The sequence below is a fragment of the Eulemur rufifrons genome, chromosome 8 (genome assembly GCF_041146395.1).
Source record: "Eulemur rufifrons isolate Redbay chromosome 8, OSU_ERuf_1, whole genome shotgun sequence".
Classification (NCBI taxonomy): Eukaryota; Metazoa; Chordata; class Mammalia; order Primates; family Lemuridae; genus Eulemur; species Eulemur rufifrons.
Genome location: NC_090990.1, coordinates 61,363,126 through 61,385,569, shown reverse-complemented (window position 1 = coordinate 61,385,569; position 22,444 = coordinate 61,363,126). Strand labels below are relative to the sequence as shown.

Here is a 22,444-nt window from a genome sequence, read left to right as displayed (position 1 = left end):
TCGGGAGGCTGAGACAGGAGGATCGCTTGAGCTCAGGAGTTTGAGGTTGCTGTGAGCTAGGCTGACGCCACGGCACTCACTCTAGCCTGGGCAACAGAGTGAGACTCTGTCTCAAAAAAAAAAAAAAAAAAAAAAAAAAAAAATAGGAATTTAGTATCTTAACAGCTTTATTGGAGTATTAATGGGAATTCACTTGCATATGTGTTTTTATGCTGATGTTTGAGGATATTTTAAGAAAAGATGTGAAGTTCTTATAGAAATTTTAGGGTACATTTAAACTTTTGAAATTGTTGATAATAGTTAACCTTAAAGATTAGATTTAGATTTAGTTTTGAAATGTGTATTACTATTGCTATTCCTCATGCTTTTCAGCACATTTTTGGTTGCCCTTTGGTACACAATTGTCATCAATCTAGGAAGTGAGAGATCCTTCCTTCCCCAGGTAATTAGCATAGTATTAAAAGAAAACAGGGAGGGAAGGTTGCAAAGGTGTTGAGAGAATCTTTGTGTACATCTGAAACAAGATTTTGCTTGAATTGAGATAAACTGAGCTGGGAGAAGTTAGAGGCAAGAGTTAAGGGGAGAATGTAGTTCAGTGTATGCGTGGATGAGAGTAGATAGTCTTCCTACTCTCAGATAAATTCACTAAGTGGGGCTGTGTTCTTGGGAATTTCATGCAATCAGAATGGGTAGGAGAAAAAACAATTGCTCCAGGTGAAGATTGGATGGATGGGGAAGGATGTAATTGATGGCTTGTATTACATGTATTAAAATCTTTTTTATCACTTGGAACATGACTGTTGTAAAGCAACATCACAAAGAAAATAATGAAGCCTTGGTGACTATGCTTAGGGTGACACACTACATTTATAATAAAAAACAGATTTTTTTATCAATGTTTAATGACCATATATTTGCTTGTAGAACGCAACTGGATCGATGTTACAGTGAACTAGAGAGCAATATGATACTAGTAAAGATAGAGGAAACAATTTCACAATAGCTATCTAAAAGTTTGCAAGAAGAGATAACCTATGAATTCAGAATGTGGGAGAAGCATTAATTAAAACAATCCACGAGCATGATTCTGCCTAGGATAGAATAAGAGCTGAGGACATGTGATTGCTTCCATAATAGTTTGTTCTTTAGTAATAAAGAGGATGCTCATCAGAATGGGCAAACCACCAGGCATCAGAACAAATGGAAAGCATACAAAATGGGCGTGTGCATGTGTATGTGTGTGATATGCATGTCAGTTAACACAATTAGCTACACTGTCTAAATAAACTGTGTCCTACAAATAATAAACTCAGTTTTACACATTTAATGAAGTGATCATTTCCATAATAGAAATGTAAACAGAAAAATCACCGACTGCTCTTCTTTGCATCACATTTCGATATTTCACATTTAACTATAATGAATATGAATATATAGAGAGATGCATGTGCCATTTGACTTTTGTGAAGTGTGACTGTAAAGTATTGTCAATTATTTTTTAAGAGAAGCATGCCAGAATCAATGTGCTAATGGGCATTATCCACTTCTCAATTTAATTGTAAGGTTGTAATTGTAAGGTTGTTCAATTACTACAATAATGCCGCCAGTACTCAATTGGTTTCCCTGATCGTCACCTAAGTGCACATTTGGGAATAACACCAATTGGGTATCCGACAGAGGTGGGGGTGGGGGGAGGGGATGGGTGCATACCTACATGATGAGTGCGATGTGCACTGTCTGGGGAATGGACACGCTTAAAACTCAGACTTGGGGGGATGGGGAGGGCATGGGCAATATATATAACCTGAACTTTTGTACCCCCATAATAAGCTGAAATAAAAAAAAAAGAAAAAAATGTATTAGCACTCTTACTTTAGAATTACTGTGTGTACATGCATTATATATATAAAATATATAATGCATATTTTTTCCTATCCTCAGTAGCAGTGAAATTTTGAGAGTGGATTTAGTTTTCAGAAACAGCTAAGAGAAACTTCTATCCAAATCTTATGGGTAAAGGGAATGATTAATGGCCAAATGGTTTTTTTTAAAAAAATGGTGTGTGGTTATAAAATAATATGTAGGAAACATTTTGCGTGAGTAACATGGAGTAACGACAATTTGAAAACTTATGAGATGTTTTGAGTAACAGCAAGATCACTGGAATAAATGTATTGACTTTTCAAGTTATTACTTCTCATTTGGATGCATGTGCTCTATTATTTGTTTAAAGATAGGTAAATTATTTTCATGCATTCATCTTATAAACATTATCTCTTCTTCAAAAATCCACTTACAAAGGAAATTATTAATGTTTCTACCTCTAAAAGTAACAAAGATGAACATAATGCATTGTTGAAACAATTCCTAGGGGTAAACCAGCTTATTTAGAAATATATTCATGATGCAATTATTAATGCAAACATTTTATAAAATAACCATTACAAAGAAGAAAAACGTTATAAAAACGGATTAGTACGTTTTGAGTAGTAGATCACAATTACCTATAAAATGACTGAGAATGAGGCAAAATCATTTGCCTATTTAAGCAATTGCAATATGTATTCATAATTTCATACTTGAAATTTTCAAAAGTAACACCCCTAAATACTCAGCATAACAAAAGTTTGATTTGTTTACCAGAAAAGGTGGTCCATCAGCTTAGTTTACCATAGCTTAGTGAATTAAATAGTCTGCTCACCAAAATTAGTGTATTTATTCACTAAGACAGTGTACTATGAAAACAAGGAAAGTTGAAGTTCACAAATAACCTTTAAATTGTACAGATATGTATCTTACGTGAGTTACATACCCAGAATGTAAAGTGAATCAAAACTACCTGCTTCAGGTCCCTCTAGAGAAGCTATTTTTCAAAGTAGCTTCTAAATATTATCTTTTTTTTGTCTTAAGATTTCAAATGGGGCCGGGCGCGGTGGCTCACGCCTGTAATCCTAGCACTCTGGGAGGCCGAGGTGGGCGGATCGTTTGAGCTCAGGAGTTCGAGACCAGCCTGAGCAAGAGCAAGACCCCACCTCTACTAAAAATAGAAAGAAATTATATGGACAGCTAAAAATATATATAGAAAAAATTAGCCGGGCATGGTGGTGCATGCCTGTAGTCCCAGCTACTCGGGAGGCTGAGGCAGGAGGATCGCTTGAGCCCAGGAGTTTGAGGTTGCTGTGAGCTAGGCTGATGCCATGGCACTCACTCTAGCCTGGGCAACAGAGCGAGACTCTGTCTCAAAAAAAAAAAAAAAGATTTCAAATGGGTATCTTTTTAATATTTGTATCTTTTAAACATTTGTTTGCAGTTCTCGTCAGGCATTATCAGCTCTCTGGTAGCTCATCTGAAACTTTTCTGGTCCTTTTATGTTTCTGTTATCTTTGTGGTTTTCAAATTTTGGAGCAGAGAGTTGAGTAGTACCTGGGCCAGCATTTTTCTTTCTTTCCTCCCTCCCTCTTTCCCTCCCTCCCTTACTCCCTCCCTCCCTTCCTTCCTTCCTTCCTTTCCTTCTATCCTCAGAAGGAGGTGACTCCTGATTTTTAGGTAATATTTAAAGATTAATTGAAGAATTGGAATTATATATCTCAATAATACCATGCATACAACTGTCTTCATATATAATATATGTTATCAAAAATTCTTGGGGAAAAGCAAATGCTTTTTGTAAAACAAATGTATTTTTATATACTTCAGAGAAATTTCTTAGGTAAATGAGTACTATGGCAAACTTGAAAAGGTATGAACTCTGATGTGCTTCAAGAGAGTTGTCTATCAAATTTGTTTAAAGTGAGGTTTATATTTCTTTGAGATTTCTTGTAGTAAAAAGGAAAAGTAAACTCTTCACAAAATGATGGCCTAAATTAACCCAAGGCTTACATTCCAGGATCATGATGTCTGTGAACCTCACCCAAATAAATAAAATAAGCTTTGCCAATTTCAGAAATCCTTTTCCTTGTATTAGAAATATGACCTCGTTCCTCTGTTCACAAGAAGGGTTATACCATAGAGAGAACAAATCTACCACATTAATTAGGTGGAACTTCCTCAAAAATATCCACTCCATAAGATAACAAATCTCATCAGTGTATTCACAGAGAAAAATAAAACAATAAATCATTATTTAAAAAACTTCCTTTAAGCTAAAATTTTATTTTGAAAAGGACAAAGAAAAAAGGGCTTGTGCCATTTGAGTTTTGCTAAGCAGTTCTGCAGTTTTAAAGCCAAAAACTTCTCCGATCTGATTTGTTGTTGTCAGTTTTACAGACTAAGTTTCAGGAATCATTTTTCGAAATCATCCTGTTTCATGTTTATCTCACAGGACAATTACAAGAATTAATGAGATACAAATTTAAAAATATCTTGAGATCTTCAAGGTTTAATATGAACATATGATTTTGGATTTTCCCAAGAAACTTATAATGAAACATCATGAAAATTTTTCTTTACATAGAAGCCTCATTTACTTTTAATCATCTTTAATCAGTATTATCTAGATGGATTTTTGAATATAGAACCAGAAAAGTAATATCAAGTAACTAATAGCACCAAGAATGAAACTGAAATAGTAAAAATGAACACACAGTTTCTGAGTTCTAATTTCAAGAATCAAAAAGTTATTCAAAATTATGCATTAAATAAATTCTGTGTAAGACTTCTCACAATACAGTTTCTACTTATGAAACAAGAAATAGCATGTGGGTTGACATTATTAGACTGTAGATTTTTTTCCAAGTGAAGGATACCATTTTATGTTTATACTTAAGGCTAAAACATCAATTTATAAAGTTGATAGGTAGATAGATAGCTATAACTAGAGATATGCATCATATAATATGTGCTGTTGATAAGGCATCAATGACAATAAAAATTGCATATTGATTTTTTAGAACTGATTTTTATTTTGCATGCGAAGTGAACATGGTAGCTGTACCATATTATATTTCCTGTTCTGCCATATCTTTTGGAGCTGCTAGGAAATTAAAATTAAATGAAAATTGTGCTCTCAATGTAGATTTTCATACATTTTAATTCTCTGTTGCTTTTCAGGAAAAATACTGTTAGAAAAGAGAGCAAAGAAATAGTGAACGTAACACCTCCTATACCACAAAAAAACTCACTGAATTCCAGTTTACTGCTTTCTTTATTATAGTCGTACCCTTTTGTCAATATTTTAAGGTTTCAAACTTTATTTTGCAAAATTGATGATGTTTCCTTTGTTCTGGGAAGATCAGTTATCTATAGTCCCAGTTGTATAGGGCGTCAGCACACTTCATAGCCAACTCCTGGTTATTTTAGAAGTAAATTATCCAGTCCTCTATTTCCCCTATTTCTCTTATTCTTAATTTACTCTCTTTAATGCTTCAATAAGTAAGTTTTAGATTTGCACCTTAATAACAAAAAAGAGTAATATATTGATGTTGATTTTATTGCTTTCTGTGAGCTAGAAACTATTCTAAGCACATGAATTTATGAATTTAATCCTCACAACTCTTTGAAGTAAGGGCTAGTATTACTCCAAATTAATAAATTAAGTAATTTGCCAGAGAAAGTATATTTAAACAATTTCCTCACTTGGTCCTCAAACTACTCTGGGAGGCAGATCTGCAAATAAGAAAATTAAAATCTCATTGAGATAGTAATGAATTATTTTGGTTCTACCCTTCCCCCATCTGCTTTTTCCCCACTACAAGATCAAAACAGTTTATATATATAAACTGGTATGTATATTTAAGATATCTTAGGAATAAATGCAGGGCAGCTAAAACTACTTACAAGTTTTAATAACTTGATAAAATGTGTACATTAGATACAAGTGTTTAACTCCTGTTCATCCACCCACCTCCTTTAAGCTCAGTGAATTGACAATAAAACGGGTAAAAAACCAGAGGGAGTCAGGAGAAGTCCACAAGTTAAGAGTGAAATTGTCAAAGCAGAGTCCAGTGTCACGAAAGGGAACAGTTCAGTGCACACAGAGAAGGCTGCAGCAAAGATGGTGGCTTTTCCTTGTGGTGGAGGTACCCTATCCTCTTCCCAGAAATGGAGTGTAAGTCTGTGTGATTGATTGAGACATTATTTTCCAAAGACTACATAGATTGGGCCCTCTATTCCTCATTGTTGTTTGCCCCCAGATAAGGCTGAGAAAATACTCTCCAAGGAAACTTGGCCATCTGCTTATAAGGAACTCGTGGGAGTGAAAGTTGATGTCTTTTCCCACCCAGGCCACCTGGAATAATGCCTAAAACTGGCTAATATTTTGATTGTTCCTGTCAAACAAACCTAATATATATTTCACCTCCAATAAAATATATTCATTTTCTGAGCAATATTAGTCCCAAAGTGAGTTGATAATGTACAATAGGAAGGCTGTAAAATAATTCCCCCCAAATTGTAGCACTAAAAAGTAGAGACGGAAAATATGAAAACAAAACTGAAAAACAGAGGACCAAACATGTAAAGACCAATATCTATCTAATATTAATAGAAGTCTTATTGAAGAATGGTTCCGGCAAGATTTAGCAGAGGAAATAATAAAGCATAGAATATAATTTCCCAAAGCTTAAGATAGTCATGAGTCTTCAATTAAAACAACCGTCTAATGACCACTTACCCTCCACAGAATATGCCTGTGCCTCCATTTCTCAGTTTATGCTTAAAAAATATCTATTGATATCCTGCCATAAAAGAAGAGTATAGTTTATCTCACAACCTGTCACTTTTATTTATACATTCAAGTTGATTATTATCTTCATGTCCTTAAATAATAATGGAATGTACTGGCTGACTTAACCTCAGGCTACCCCATTCCTTCAGTCTAGGGTAAAAACCTACTCACTTTGTGAAAAGGGTGAGAAAAGTGCTTTTCAAAAGGACGTTTGGGTGACTGGTAGCAGCAGAAGGGGGAGTATATGCAAGGAGCCAGAGATGCGGATGACCACTACAAGAAAGTTTCTAGGCCACACCGACCCTTGGGTCCTGTCCTCTCGCTTTCTTCCGCGGACAGCGTGAGTTTCACCACTCGCTCCACCACCTTCTCCACCAACTACCGGTCCCTGGATTCCGCCCAGGCGCCCAGCCGTAGCGTCTGGCCGGTCAGCAGCGCGGCCAGCGTCTATGCAGGCACCGGTGGCTTGGGCTCCCGGATCTCGTGTCCCGCTCCACCAGCATGCGGAGCGGCTGGGGGTCCGGGGGCCTGGCCGCAGGGATGGCCGGGGGTCTGGCAGGCATGGGGGGCATCCAGACCGAGAAGGAGACCGTGCAAGAGCTCAACGACTGCCTGGCCTCCTACCTGAACAGAGTGAGGAGCCTAGAGATCGATAATCGGAGGCTGGAAAGCAAAATCCGGGAACACCTGGAGAAGAAGGGGCCCCAGGTCAGAGACTGGGCGCATTACTTCAAAATCATCGAGGACCTGAGGGCTCAGATCTTTGCAAATTCTGTGGACAATGCCCGCATCGTTCTGCAGATTGACAATGCCCATCTTGCTGCTGATGACTTTACGGTCAAGTATGAGACAGAGCTGGCCATGCGCCAGTCTGTGGAGAGCGACATCCATGGGCTCTGCAAGGTCATTGATGACACCAATATCATTCGGCTGCAGCTGGAGACAGAGATCCAGGCTCTCAAGGAGGAGCTGGTCTTCATGAAGAAGAACCAAGAGGAGGAAGTAAAAGGCCTACAAGCCCAGATTGCCAGCTCTGGATTGACTGTGGAGGTAGACGCCCCCCAAATCCCAGGACCTCAGCAAGATCATGGTGGACAGCCGGGCCCAGTATGACGAGCTGGCTCAGAAGGACCAAGAGGAGCTGGACAAGTACTGGTCCCAGAAGACTGAGGATAGAACCACAGTGGTCACCTCACAGTCCGCCAAGGTCAGCGCTGCCGAGATGACACTCACGGAGCTGAGACATACAGTCCAGTCCTTGGAGATCGACCTGGACTCCATGAGAAATGTGAAGGCCAACTTAGAGAACAGCCTGAGGGAGGTGGAGGCCCGCTACGCCATGCAGATGGAGCAGCTCAACGGGGTCCTGCTGCCCCTGGAGTCGGAGCTGGCACAGACCCGGGCAGAGGGGCAGCGCCAGGCCCAGGAGTACGAGGCCCTGCTGAACATCAAGGTCAAGCTGGAGGCTGAGATTGCCACCTACCGCCGCCTGCTGGAAGACGGGGAAGACTTCAGTCTTGGTGATGCCCTGGACAGCAGCAACTCCATGCAAACCATCCAAAAGACCATGACCCGCAGGATAGTGGACGGCAAAGTGGTGTCTGAGACCAAGGACACCAAAGTTCTGAGGCATTGAGGCAGTAGGACCAGAGTGCCCTTATACCAATAAAAAGTTCACAGATCATTGGGAAAAAAAAAAAAAAAGTTTCTGTCAATCCTTTGCAAAGGGTCTCCTTTTTCACATCTGTCTACTTTCATTTAATCACTACTTTATCCTTTTTCTGAGGCTAATTGTAGCCTAAAGTAGAGGGGAATATACTAGAAATCTTGTGATATATCATCTTAAAAATAAAATAATTTCTAGACCAATGTCTTATCTTCCAGATTCTCATTATTGGATTCCTCTCTTTTCTCCTTATACCCCCAAAACTAAGACCCAGCCCTGTAAATTGAAACCCTCCTAGTATCTCATGCCCCAGGAACTAGATTCTCTGGTAATAAATTCTAATTTTCTTGTGCTAAGATCGCCAGACTTATAATGTATATTCTAGCCCTATTCAGCTAAGATTCTCATTATGAGTCTCAAGGAGCAGCCAACCTTCAGCTTCCCTAAAATGAGCAGATTGGACTAGGATCTCTATTAATGTCCACCCCCCCCAGCTTGAATTTTTTTTGATTCTGTTATTGTAACATGTATTTGTTATACATTATACATTATTGTAGTCAATTCCAGTTCAACTACCTCTTGAGTAAATAGCCTTGATTTTGGACTCAGTTGGACATATGAACGTGAAATAGGTATGGATTTTGGTCACTTGCCTCTAAGCTCAGTGCACTTTCCACTGTACAACACAGTTAGTTCTTTCAAACTCTGACCTTTGGAGCTGGCATGACCAATGCAAGAGATGCTTTTATCTACTCCTTGTACTCCTCTCCTCCCCATACATGACCTTGATGTATCCTCATGTTCTTTCCTGCTGCTCCAGGATGTAACCTCATAGTTCTTCTCCTAATGTTACCAGGCAGGTGCTATAAATCAATAGAGGTTGACACAAAATGAAACCATTTTTCCATGTTTTTTCTGGTGGCTTCTTCCCTTGGAAGGAATTTCTGGATCAATCTTCAGAAAGCCGTCCTGCATCACAGTGCTGAAAAGTAAGGTGTTAAATACAATATGATCAGTGAGAGAAGGGCTATATTCGCGTCACTTGAACCATTAAAAACAAACCATGATTTTTACATTTGCTCCCCCGTGGGTGACGGTTAGTCACTATTATGCGATTGAGAGCACTCCCTTTCAATCAGATGGTGTGCAGATTCAATTTAGGAGCAGGAGGGCTGTGATTCATATGATTTTATGATTATCATTTAACTAACAATTAAAAATGCTACATAGTAGAACTTGTTCGTGTGTTGCAGTTGCAAAAGAACTGTGATGAGTGAGTGTTTATGTTCAGGTGTGGTAAAAGTGGAATTGATCAGAGGCGCAGTCCTCTCAGCTGGGGAAGACCCTGTAAGCAAAATTTCTCTATTCTGAGGATGATATTTATTGCCAGGCATCAAAATACCTTTGCATTAGGCTCAAAAAATGAGGCGGGATGATCCATTGTGTCTGTGCTCAGGGGGACAAATGGGGCACTTTCAATATAAGGAATATTATAACCTGAGACTCATTGTCTAAGATTCAATTCACATGTCACTTTCTTTGCAAGGCCTTTTATTTTTGTTATGGATTAATTGTTTGTTTATTCATGTTCTCCTAGTAGTTCATCCTAGTAATGAATAATTTCGTTTTATTTTTGTATTAATGTATAATATTGTAGCAAGTTTTGATGGAGTCTGACTACTTTTCCATAGTGACTAGGAAATCCCAACTATGACTGTTCTTTGAGGAATAGGACTAGTTCTTATTCTTGATTGTAACCTTGGAAACCATCAAAATGCCTTAGATCCAATCTACAAAATGCTTCAATTCTGGTTTGTTGTTGTCCCATTTATATTGTTCCTTACCTTCACCTATGCTGAATTTTTTGAGACCTTATGAATGGTATTTCTGCTTGTGTGAATCAGGCACTTGGATCTGGTTGAATTTTACACATTGTAAAAGGCTGATGTAATAGGATTACCTTATATATAATTCCATCCCAAATATTTTGCTGTAAATAGAGAGCATCCATTATAGCCAGATTAAAAATTTGCATAAATTGCCAAAGTCAGTATCATATACTTAACATTTGTTTGCTCCATAATATCTTTGTTTTCCTCCTTCACTTTGAGTGACCAGTTTTGCAAGACTGAATTTTCATTGACTTATTTATCGCTTTTTTGTACATTTTCATGAATTAGAATGCAATATGTCCTGAGGCAGAGCTATTTGTAATATTGGCACTAATGCCTCGTAATGGTCTTCTATTTTTGAGACACCATGGCCCTTCTGTTCAGAGAGTCTCAAGAATCACTTTGACTGTTATTTTCTTCTGGATCTTATGTATCAAATATGATATTTTCAGAAAAATCCTGGGAAGTGTGAAATCACTGGAACTTAAAAAAATGAAATTTTTACTTTTAATCATATTAGTACTTTCACAGTTCTTTTTTTAATTACAAAAATAATTTTAGTCTATGTTTTATTCATAATGCCTGTCTCACATTTATCACTCCTTCCAGTGAACCAAAGTATAAATGCAGCTTTACATGAAGCTGAATTTATTCTTCAGTAAACTATTGAAGATGAAGTTTTATCTTTTTTTGCATTTTGAAAGACTTCACTTTGTTACAGTTTGTTATTAAAAGAAAGTTTGTGGTATTTAATATTAAGCTCTAAATTTCATTAAAATGTTTGACATGATCACATAAAAAAACTGGGAAGAAATAAAATATTCTTTCTCTCTACAACTTTAAATAATTTTATGAGAATTTTGGTACTCCCAATATATACTGATTATGAAGAAAATATTGTTTCTATCATATTATATATATATCATTTACATATATATATACCCTTCCCATGTGTTACTTTCTTGCTCTAGGAATGATTCTTTTCATTCTGTTTAGCAGTATTATAATCAACCAAAATTTACATGTTTAGGAGAATGTGGGGAAAATAATTTGAGAAACTCTAAATGTATTATTTTAGATAATTTTCTACTTTCTATCTGCCTGAAATACAATTTTATATCCCATATTTTATCAACCATCAAACATCGAGTTGGTCCCAAGGATCTGAAGCTATAATAGATTTGTATAGTTTGTTAGTGAGCTGTGAGAGAGAATGCTACTGTATAGTGTATATTATACAGAATTTGTATAAATGTATTAAATATTTGGATTGTTAAATAAATAGAACAAAGCAAAAAATTGTGATTTTTATGACTAAAACATTAAGGGAAGATTATTGAAATATTTCAGCTCTCTTAACTGTCTTAGTCCATTGCCACTGAGCATAGATGAAGAGTGCCAACCTTAAATTACTATACTTTTATATGTAGTTGTGAGTAGGGTGAGAATAAGGATGTTAGAAAGAAAAAAATGTGTTCAGAGCAATTGGAAAATAGGGAAAGAACTTCAACACCTAAATGTAATATACTATGGTATTTTATATTCATGTCGATTAATTTTCATTAAAATTGTGATTATCTTGAGTGCTGTTGGTCGGATAAGCTCAGTTCCTATGAAGTCCCTCTACATGGGAATTACTGCAAGGCAATGCTATTTTCCATATTAACATGATTTTTTTCTGCAATCTTATGTTCAGATACATAATTTATATTACCAAGAAATTCAGATTAGTATACAGTTGCATAGATTTTAATTGTTTAAAATTTTCTAAATAAATTGCTGAAAAAATGTTAGAACTGTTCTTGTACTTATTTTAAGGAGGAAATTAACACTTTGGTTCTTTATTTGCCATGGAAAGAGATAATGACTTTCTCTGGGAAGATTAGAATCTAACCAAACATTGTAGGCTAAATATAATATACAAAGCCTTGTGCCATTTGTGAAAATGCTATCAGGGAGAAACCCAATGACTGAGTTTCTGCACAGTATTTTTTAGGTACACAGATTTAATTTAGAGATTATGGTTTGAAAATAAAATTTACTGTATGAGTGTTTTTGGCTGATAAGAAATTGATTTTATGACCATGGTACACATTAATTGAAATATCTGGCAATGTGTCTTGACTAGGTTAAAGGAACCATACATACTTGGAACCATATTATCCCTTCACATTGGGATAATCATTTGTTACCTTTATAAGGAAGGAAACTACTTTTTGCTAACATGGGAACTAAATAATCTCCTTCTGTTGCATAATATATCCACCTTATTTCTCTTTTGTATATATAACATGAGAACCAAAATGTAGATCATATTTATCTAGTTACTTCATGCCATTGTCTCTCTGCTAAACAAGAACACATCTGAGTCTTAAAGACTCAATATTAAAAATATAATTGAAATCGTGCTTAACATTCAGAACTAGAATGAGGAAGGAATGCCCTGTCTGTTGTGCATTTTTGATGACAGTTGACATGTACAGACAACTAAGTTTTGGTGAGATTGAGCAGAAACTGAGGTGTTTTGCTTGATAGTTTTGCTTTTGTGGCAAATTTTTGATATTTTTGAAATAAGAGAGTTGTATATCCTTTGTGTCAGAAACGTTCTTATGCCAGATTTCCTGTGCCATATGGAGGGTAGGTTCTGAAGATTATTTCTGGACCTTTATAAACACAGAAACCTATTGAGAATACTAAAGAAAGTACAACAAATCTTTCTTGTATATGCAATGCAGGAAGGCAAGCAGATGCTTGATTATAGTGTTATGTTTCTTCAACTAATGTTATGTTCATTGCAGCAGTTTCATAATGGAATACCATGTGGAGAAGAATGGTCTTTTAAATGTGTTTTGGACTTGGAATTTCAGTTTATTAGTAGACAAATATGTCAGAAAATTTTCAGTAGAAGCATCAATTGTTGTTTTATAGTCAACAACCTCTTTATACTTCTCCTTAGAAAAAAATCAGATAGTTGCTTTAAGAATAAATAAGTATAGAGTTAATCTGAATTTAAGCAAATTTTAGATTGTGGTCTATAATACAAATTGCATTATTATGTTAAGAAGATAAAACCTAAGTCTTATCAATTATTGGTGAAACAGTTTTTTTTTTTTTCATCTTATTATGGGGGATACAGAATTTCAGGTTACATACGTTGCCCATGTACCGCCTGTCCCCCCAAGTCAAAGCTCCAGGCGTGTCCGTTCCCCAGACAGTGGGCATTACACTCGTCATGTAGGTATATACCTGTCCCCTTCCCCCTCCCCCCACCTCAGTCTGATATCCAATTGGTATCATTCCCAGATGTGAATTTAGGTGATGATCAGGGAAACCAATTTTCTGGTGAGTACATGTAATGCTTGTTTTTCCATTCTTGGGATACTTCACTTAATATAATGGGTTCCAATTCTCTCCAGGAGAACCATAGAGATGTCGTATCTCCATTATTTCTTATAGCTGAGTAATATTCCATGGTATACATATACCACAGTTTACTAATCCATTCATGTATTGATGGGCATTTGGGTTGTTTCCACATCTTTGCAATTGTGAATTGTGCTGCTATAAACATTCGGTACATGTGTCTTTGTTATAGAATGACCTTTTTTCCTTTGGGTAGATGCCCAATAATGGGATTGCTGGATCAAATGGCAGGTCTACTTGAATCTGTTTAAGATACCTCCAAAATGCTTTCCACAGGGGTTGCACTAGTTTGCAGTCCCACCAGCAGTGTATGAGTGTTCCTGTCTCTCCACATCCACGCCAACATGTGTTGTTTTGGGACTTTTTAATAAAGGCCATTCTCACTGGGGTTAAGTGATATCTCATTGTGGTTTTGATTTGCATTTCCCTGATGATTAGGGATGTTGAGCATTTTTTCATATGTTTGTTAGCCATTCTTATATCTTCTTTTGAGAAATTTCTATTCATGTCATTTGCCCACTTTTTGATAGGGTTGTTTGATTTTTTCTTGCTGATTTTCCTGAGTTCTAAATAGATTCTTGTTATCAGTCCTTTATCTGATGTGTAGTATGCAAAAACTTTTTCCCATTCTGTAGGTGGTCTGTTTATTCTCTGGACTGTTTCTTTGGCTGTGCAGAAGCTTTTTAATTTAATCATGTCCCATTCATTTATTTTTGTCGTTTCTGTGATTGCCTTAGGGGTCTTCTTCATAAATTCTTTGCCTAGGCCAATGTCTGTAAGAGTCTTTCCTACATTTTCTTCTAGAATTCTAATCGTTTCACACCTAAGGTTTAAGTCTGTTATCCACCGTGATTTGATTTTTCTGAGAGGTGAAAGCTGTGGGTCCTGTTTCAGTCTTCTACAAGTGGCTAACCAATTCTCCCAGCACCATTTGTTGAATAGGGATTCTTGTCCCCAGAGTATGTTCTTGCCTGCTTTGTCAAAAATTAGGTGTCTATATAAGGATGGTTTTATATTTGGATTTTCTGTTCTGTTCCACTGGTCTGTGTCCCTGTATTTGTGCCAGTACCAGGCAGTTTTAAGAACCACAGCCTTGTAGTATAGTTTGAAGTCTGGCAAATTAGTACCTCCCATTTTGTTTTTATTGCTTAAAATTGCTTTTGCTATATGGGGTCTTCTTTGATTCCATACAAAGTGTATATTTATTTTCTCTACGTCTGTGAAAAATGATGTTGGTAGTTTAATAGGGATTGCATTGAATCTGTAGATCACTTTGGGTAGTATAGATATTTTAACAATGTTGATTCTTCCGATCCACAAGCATGGTATGGTTTTCCACCTATTTACAAGTTCTGCTTTTTCTTTCCTCAGTGTTTCATAGTTTTCCTTATAGAGGTCCTTTACCTCTTTAGTTAGATGTATTCCTAGATATTTTATTTTCTTTGTTGCTATTTTGAAGGTGATACAGTTTTAATAAAAGATTCCAGTGATTCTTAAATTGGGAGCCAAGGACCTAACTACTAGTAGTACCTTAATATTTATATATCAATTACTTTATTAATGGAAAAGAAATTGTTCTTCTAACAATACTTAGAATTGAATAGATTCTTCCAAAATTTAGAAGATAGAAGATAGAAAAAAAATCAAAACAATAAAATTGAATGGAAACATGACATACTTAGAAAGTAGAATTTAAATTAAAGTTCGAAAGTGTAAGTGTTTAAAACTAGGATATCAAGGATAGATAATAAATATAGAAGAAAAAATGGCTATTGTTTATTTCACAGTGGATTTCAGAGGATGAAGCATTTGATAGAGACCAACTGAAAATATGAGCCTCAGCTTTTTTGATTCAGAAGTAAAATATTGGTGATTTCAATCAAGATTGAGCAAAACCTATTGACACTATCCGTATGATCAGTAGCAGGTAAAATTACAGCTTATTATTTGCATGCTACACATCTGATAAAGGGATAATAGCAAGAATCTATATAGAACTTAAGAAAATTAACAAGAAAAAAATCAAACAAGCCCATCAAAAAGTGGGCAAAGGATATGCACTGAAACTTTTCAAAAGAAGACAGAATAATAGTCAATAAATGCATAAAAAAGTGCTCAACATCTTTAATCATCATGGAAATGCAAATCAAAACCACAATGAGATATCACCTAACTCCAGTGAGAATGACCTTTATCAAAAAGTCCCATAATAACAAATGCTGGCATGGATGCGGAGAGGTAGGAACACTCTTACACTGCTGGTGGGACTGCAAATTAGTACAACCCCTGTGGAAAGTAATTTGGAGATATCTCAAAGAACTAAAAATGGAAATACAATTTGATCCAGCAATCCCATTACTAGGCATCTACCGAAAGGACAAAAAGACATTCTATAATAAAGACATCTGCACTCCAATGTTTATGGCAGCACAATTCACAACTGCAAAGATGTGGAAACAACCCAAGTTCCCATGAATACATGAGTGGATTAATAAAATGTGGTATATGTATACCATGGAATACTACTCAACTACAAAAAACAATGGTGAACTAGCACCTCTTGTATTATCTTGAATAGAGCTGGAGCCCACCTTTGAAGTGAAGTATCACAAGAATGGAAAAGCAAGCACCACATGTACTCTCCATCAAATTGGTATTAACTGATCAACACTAAGGTGCTCACATGGAAGTAATATTCATCGGGTGCTGGCCAGGTGGGAGGAGATGATTGGTGTGGGTAAACTCACAACTAATAGATGCGGAGCACACTCTATGAAGGAAGGGCATGCTTGTAGCTCTGGCTTAGACAAGGCAAAGGCATTATATGTAACCAAAATGTACCCCCATAATATTCTGAGAATAAAATAAATAAATAAACTGAAAAAATTTAAAAAAAATAAAAAATAAGTAAAATTATAGCTGATTGTGAAAGGAAAGGACATGGAAGAAGCAGAGCCTCTGAGGAAACCATCCCTAGGATTGAATCCTGTTTTCTGTCATTTACCAGTTTCTACTTCTATAGAATGTACATAGTTTTATCAACATCAAAATAATTTTTGAAAATTAAAGGATAAATACAAATAAAATGCTTATTTACAATCCTGGCCATATAGGAAGGCCTCAATAAGTGATGACTGTTACTAATATAAATCTGTCAATCATTTTCTGCCAAAATTGTTTTTGGTAGGTTCATTCCCTTTGTACTTTCCCAGACCATTCAGGAAACCTGATTAAGATCATCTAAGCAGTAAGATTCTGTAGTTAATGTGACATATGTAATAACAAGATGCTCTTCTGCCTTTTCCAAACTCCACAACTGCAAGACATTTGAGCACTCAGTATATATCTGGAATAAGAACATGTTACACACTACTCTTTAACAGTTTACTAATTCTTAACTTATATTTTAAGCTCACTGTGTTCAAAGTAAAAAGAAATCAGAAAAAAATTATTTACTTATTAGTAAACTTTCTTTAAAGAATGAATTTCTTTAACTTCCTTTGTACCAGTCACCTGGTCAGCATGGTGGAAGATTGCATTTAAAGCAGAAGCATGTTTATAAAAAATATTTGGTACTAATTTCTCCCAAATCACATATATATGCGCCAGTAAAATTAAATGATCCCAAACCAGATGTTTAGTATTGAAAGCATAGTACCTAATAGAGGATATAAAGTAAAGTGAGAGACTTAAAAAGTATAAATTCTCAAAACAGTTTATTTACTATGAATATTTATCAAAATTGATTAACAAAAATATTGATATCTATCACAAGTTTTTATTACTTGCAAACAATGAAGGTTACATGAATACTTGAACAAGCTTCTATATATAAAATTCTAAATATTTTTGTTTGGCTTACAAATCTCCCACTGAAATTAGTTACTTAGACATATATGAAGATACATAAAAGATAGATAGATGACAGATATTTCTGTTTATGTAATTTCTTTTAGTTATTATGCAAATTTTTAAAAGACTTGTCATATACTTTGGCATAAAGCTTGTTGGAATAGAGAAGTAAATGTATTTTTTTGAGCAAGATAATTCTGGGAAAATGGAATGAAAAATTATTTCACAGATTGGAAAAATTGAATAATTGACACAATTTTGTTTCAAAGACCACTATTTGATATCTTACCTCTCAAGTGATCTATATAATCTCCAGGTATATTCTTAAACTCAGAAAAACCATGGCTCTGTAGAATAGCCTTATGAGACAGCACTTAGCAGTGTTTTCAGTGCCTGGGAGAAAGGTTGTGTGTTCATTGACAGGAACTGGCTGAGAGGGATGATTGGGATTACTCTATCATGATTCTGCTCTTCCATGGCTGGTCAAGCATTCAGCAGTGTAATATCTCATCTTGAACAAGGACAGATTTGAACGGAAATATGTCAAGACACCTTCATTTAGTTCAGCAACATTTCTGAGTTACGGTTTAACTTATGTCAACTCAAGACAATCAAATATTTACTTACTGCATTTGAACCCTTTGTAATTTCTTAGAAACCTTTCTAATAAATAAAATGTAGAGAGCTAAATATGAATGCAATTAATTAAGAATGAAAAGACATCCTTTTGAGACTAAATCTCAACTTATTTTTAGAAAGTCAGAACAGACTTCTTAGCACTTCACCAGTGGTAGAAACTCCTATCAGGCTCTCCTAAGTCTAAATTTACTCCAGTATTTTTTTAACCTGTCATTTCAAAATAATTATCAAGGAGCTGATGATAAATTTAACTTTTCTAAAATATCCTGAAATGAAATGTTTAAACTCTTGATATAATATCATTTGTTTTCCATTACTTTCATTTTGTAATTTGGCAAGAAAGTATTAGGTTATGCCTTAAATTGTTTGGCTTTAAAATTTGTTATTTTTAACTCTAATAAAGTTTGCAACTACCCTACTAGTTTGATAGTATTCCCAAATTACAGAAACAAAAATAAGTAGTTGCCATTTTTTTTAAATCCAAATAATAAGGTGATATATAATCCCTTACAATAAATGTAAAAATTTTTTCTATAGTGTGGATTACTTTTTTTTTTTTTTTTAACAATAGTGCAGTAAGGTTGAATCAAATTGGAAGCTCTTTTGGATAATTTACCATTCACTAATTCATGCCTTCACTCATTCAATGAATTTTTGCTGAACACTTAGGTACTTTGCTAAGGTAATATATAAAGCAATGAACAAGCATATGTGGCCCTCATAGATTGTAGAAGGATAGAGAAACATTAAAAACAAAATCACCCAAATGATTACTTAATGATTTAAGTGGTCTGAGTGGTCCTGGAAATTTCATAAGGAGGCCAGATTTAAACTGAGGTTGAGCTGGGTATTAGCTCCATGAAGCACTTGACTGAGGATGAGAATGGTTGGGAATAAGAATGATCCCTACATGCACTTCTGAAGGCTCTGATGAATGAGAAAGAAATGTCAATTCCAGAGACAAAAAGAAGTTGTTGAAGGACAGTAAGTAAAGTGCTGTAATCATAGGCCAGATATCTAAACAGTTTTTCAGTGACCATATTATACAGGGCCCTGATGTTATCCATAGGAAAACTGAATTCCATTTCCAGATATTTGTTTTTGAAGATCACATTAACCAATGTAAAGGAAATGAACTGGAAGCCAGTGAAGTTTGGATGCTGGCTCATCAGTTGGGGGGCTACTTCATTGGGAAAAAACAAGGGCAATAATAACATCATCAAGATTGCTGGGATAAAGATAGAGGAAGACGAACAGGAGAGATAAATAAAATGTAGAGATCTATATGTCTCAATGATGAATTGGGTATTCTCAGATGATGTGAGGGGTATCTCTTAGGTTTGTAGTATGAACAATTGCATAGATGTTGATGACATCAGCTACAAGATCAATGGTAACATTAGCAAGAACTATTCTGGTACTGTTTTGGTGACTGAATCCAATCTACAATGGGCTGAACAGTTCCTGAGAAGTAAGGAAATAAAGGCCACAGCCAAGTGTCACTAATTCTTTTAAGTAGTTTGGCTGTTAAGAAAGGGAACTGACCAAATTTGAAGGCTGTTGGGAAAAGTTGAGTGGAGAAAGAGTAGAAGATGAGAGAAAAGGGCTAGAAGAAGGCGTATGTTCAATGAAGACATAAATGAATAGGATCTAGAGCACAAGAAAAGTACCCACAGGCTAAGCAAGGGTTTAGAGCAGAAGGAGATTCTGGCTTACTTATGAACACAAGCACAGGTTTGGCATTGGAGTACCCTCACATTCTATTTTCTTTTTTTTTTTTCACATGCTATTTATAATGCTTGAGTAGTACAGACAAGAGAGCAAATAAATATGGCCAGTCTAGAAAAATTGTAAGATTCCTACAATATCAAAAAGAACAAGATAGCAGAAAAGAAACAATCTACATAAAATAACCAAGCCGTGTTTGCCAGTACCTAGAGTAGGATGTCATATGATAAGGTTCTGATGATCACACACTTCCTACCTTCTCCTGTAGATAACCATCCTGGTATCTCTTACCAACAATGACTATACATTTCCTTAGAATTTTTTTCGTATGGTGTATTGAGCAATTAACTTCCAAATAATTAGAATCAGCATAAGAATCAACTCCATTCTAATTAATGGTGGTGAATTTTTTTAATCTCAATTCATAAAAATTTTTCAGACTGCATATTCAACAGAAGTACATTTATTAATTATATTTACACCACTCTACATTATGAAATACCACAATATAGAAATGCATGAGATATAAATAAATGAAAAAAAGTTAACATTTTTTCCTACATATCAACAAACTGCTTTGCACACATTTTGGGGTACATTTTCCCATGGTAATTTGGAAATAACTGATACTGCGGAGGCATTCATTGACAAGTATGCCAGGATGGCCTGTCATTTTTGCTGTCTTAAATCATTCATGGAAATTGTAATTATGATGCTTTCTGTTAGATAATGATTTAGATATTGAGATATGTCGGTACATATTATTGGTAAAAAAATAATCAGAGGATGAAAATTTACTATTTAAAAAATAGCACCAACATCTCCTTCCAAAATATCCTGTTTAAAATATACCATCATGCCATGACTTACATATTTTTTTCATGACCCCATGTATTGAGATTAAAATGCCTTCAAAGCATCTTATTGCCACAGAATAAATTTACTTTTAGATCCTTTATCCAATCTTTTTTCCAAAATAACTTTTATTTATCTTTGATAATTTTTTGAGGCTTAAACTTACATTGCTTATGGTTATTTCAAGTAGGACACCAGCTGCTCATAGCTATGATGCGTTAATAACTTGGAATATATTTTAATTTTAGTAGAAACACAGTTTGTATTTGGACTTCAATTTTATTACTTGCAAAATATTATTTTTTATCACAGTTTTTGAAAGTTTGAATAAGAAGAAAAAATAACACATAATACTTTTCTTTAATTGACATCTTTGTCACAGATTTTATTGCCCAAAAAGCAAAGTCAATTAGTCATAGTTCTGTTGTGGAAACTTACATATGAATCACATTTTTTATGTGTGACTCAAGCTTTGCCACTCCTGTCTTCTATCATTGAAGAGGAGGTGGTTATATGCAATTCGTTTCCTCTGGCTTCCTGTCTTCATTTAGATGTGAAATGAAAGATTATATAATACTATCAAGTAACTTCAAACTACCGGTGGAGGAAGCATATTATACTAGTTGTGCAATGACAACTAAAAGGTCAAAATTGAGACACTGTTGTTAAATTGATCAAATAAGGAATAAACTCTATGCTTTTTATAAATATTATCTTAGGATGAATTTTTTCTTTTTATAAAAGTGATATATAGATTTATCATAAAATTTTCAAGTCATTCAAAAAGTCAAGGGAAAAAGCAAAATATCACTCTCAAATCCCTAACTTGTAATTCTGCTTTTATGTATTTAATTAACATTTTCAGGGTCTCTTTCTATGCATGGACACCTATAAAAATATATTATGGATAGGGAATAGATAGATGGATAGATATATAGAGAGTTATAACAGTTGGGTTATTATTTACATCTTATTCCACTGAAAGGAGTCCACTCTCATTTTATCAGAATTTAACAGAAGAAAAAAGAAACTAAAATGAAATTGAAAGACTTGCTGATGGCAGATTTCTCTTTTTCACCACAAGAGGAATGTTTTAAAACAGGTATATAAATATAAGCAAAAATATATAAACATAATTCCAGTACAGAGATTTTTTTTTAACCACTCATTCTGATTTTAGACAGTACTGGTTGACCAGTGCTGTGAAAAATAAATTGCTTATCGTACTAACACTTTCTCCTCCCTTCTCTTCTCCTTTAACCTGGTTTTGAATACTATTTTTACTTTATGAAAATTTATAGTATTGACATTCTGTTCTATTGTGATTCCCACAGTAGTTTAGTCTTGATTTTATGATGAAAAGATTTTAGCATTACCTCTGGATCATTTTCTCTGTATATTCTCCATTTGTAGAGGCTTTAAAAAGAAATGCAATCTATTAATTAGCTGCATTTCTTCACTGAATATGTTTTCTTTTCAGGAAGGGTTTCTGGCCACTGTATTCTTATTTTCCTCTGTATTTGAAAATGTATTACTCTTCCTTTTATGCTTGAAAAATTTTTCTGGGCATACTATTTTTAGATCAAACTATCTTCATTGAAACTTTTATAAACTACATTTTGTGCCTTTTGGTGCTGACTGCTGTCAGGTCAAACAAACAGCAGTCACCTCTCATAGACTTCATGTCTTTTCTGCCTAGATGGATACATTTAAAATTAATCCAGA

General features: G+C 35.0%; 1 protein-coding gene and 1 pseudogene across 1 annotated transcript in view; both read left to right on the top strand.

The window, feature by feature from the left end:
* Nucleotides 1–22,444, top strand: part of ADGRL4 (adhesion G protein-coupled receptor L4) — a 107,780-nt gene that overhangs the window by 5,195 nt on the left and 80,141 nt on the right. The gene's annotated exons all lie outside the window — the stretch shown is intronic.
* LOC138389083 (keratin, type I cytoskeletal 18 pseudogene) lies at nt 6,909–8,300 on the top strand (annotated as a pseudogene).